At 42.5% G+C, this 1,512-nt stretch overlaps 1 non-coding gene across 1 annotated transcript; it reads right to left on the reverse strand.

Annotated features, from left to right (window-relative positions):
- Positions 1–382: 382 nt before the first annotated feature.
- On the reverse strand, positions 383–489 carry LOC130462340 (small nucleolar RNA R71). Its single transcript, XR_008922436.1, has one exon. It is a non-coding gene; the product is annotated as a small nucleolar RNA R71 (small nucleolar RNA).
- Between the last annotated feature and the right edge of the window lie 1,023 nt (positions 490–1,512).

Here is a 1,512-nt window from a genome sequence, read left to right on the forward strand (position 1 = left end):
ACCGCCTCCTCCGGAGCCACGCCTACTCCGAGATTATGGGCATCCGGAAAGTTTTCAGCTTCGTAGTGGAATTTTGCTACCCACTACGACGGTTAATAACTTTGAATTGTCACCCTCATTAATCCGAATGATAAATCTTGATTAATTTGGAGGTGCACCAACCGAATGTCCTTTCACACATTTGGACAACTTCTACGAACTTTGTGCTACTATTAAGCAAAATGGTGTTACCGATGAGTTTTTCAATATGCATATGTTCCATTTTTCTCTTCGTGATAAGGCAAAGCATTGGTTGAGAACGGTTCCGGAAGGTTCTTTGACTACTTGGAATGAGGTCACAAAGGCTTTTCTTGATAAATATTGTCCACCCGAGAAGACCGCGGAATGGAGGCGGAAGATCACAAATTTCACTCAAGAGGAGGATGAGACTTTGAGTGAGGCATGGGAGCGATTTAAGGAGTATGTTAGATCATGCCCTCACCATGGTTTCAACCAATGGCTTGTTGTTCAAAGCTTCTATGATGGCCTACATCCTACATTGAGATCTCACCTAGATGCGGGTGCCGGTGGTCAAATTAAGAAGCTTCTGGTGGATCAAGTGGAGAAGATGATTGAGGAAATAGAAAAACTCCATGCATGGGGTAGTGATAGAAGAGCTACTCCGAAGAAAAGTTTTGGTGATTTCTTGAACTCAAAAATTGACATGCTTGCAAAGAGGCTTGAAAAAGCTAACATGGGTTCTACATGTGCCCCGGTCCAAGTGATGTCTTGCGAGATTTGTGGAGGTGTTGATCATCTCTTTTCTTATTATAACTCCACCATGGAGCAAGCGACGGCCATAAACCCAAGATTTGATCCTTATTCTCAAACATACAATTCAGGGTGGAGACACCACCCAAATTTCTCATACAAGGACAATCAAGGGATTCAACCACCTCCTCCTCCTCAACATCAAGCTCCTCAACAACAAGCTCCTCAACGCCTAACACCCATTCCACCATATAGGCCATCGGGTTTCAATCAAGGTGCTTACAACCAAGGTGGGTACTGTTTTGGGCAAATTTGACTTAGAGACGAACTTGCCTTGATGAAGGTGCTAACAATCGATCAAGCTAGATAATTGAAAATGGTGAGAGCAAGTTGTAGTAGCATAAGATAATCGTAGGTTTATTGCTTGGAAATCATGTGTGTAAAATAGACAAGACTAAGCCATTTTATAGGCATTTACAACAAGAATGTAACGTTTATGGAATAATTGCTCATAATTAGATAATAAATACGTAATGAAGGCAGGCTTCATCAAGGGTTTGTAACGTCCGTTTTGAGCCCAGCAGTTAGGAATACCGTTCGAATAATGCCACCTTGCGCCTTGTTGGCAGCCACGTAAGCAATGCTTGCCACGTATGCCCATGTCACCAAGAGGGTATTTTTCCCCCTAACAATTTTCCCCAAACCCATTTTGAATTTATTCCGGGAAGTTCAAAAAAGGAGAAATGGGTTTCACGGAAGGAA

This window comes from Spinacia oleracea, chromosome 5 (assembly GCF_020520425.1).
Source record: "Spinacia oleracea cultivar Varoflay chromosome 5, BTI_SOV_V1, whole genome shotgun sequence".
Taxonomy (NCBI): Eukaryota; Viridiplantae; Streptophyta; class Magnoliopsida; order Caryophyllales; family Amaranthaceae; genus Spinacia; species Spinacia oleracea.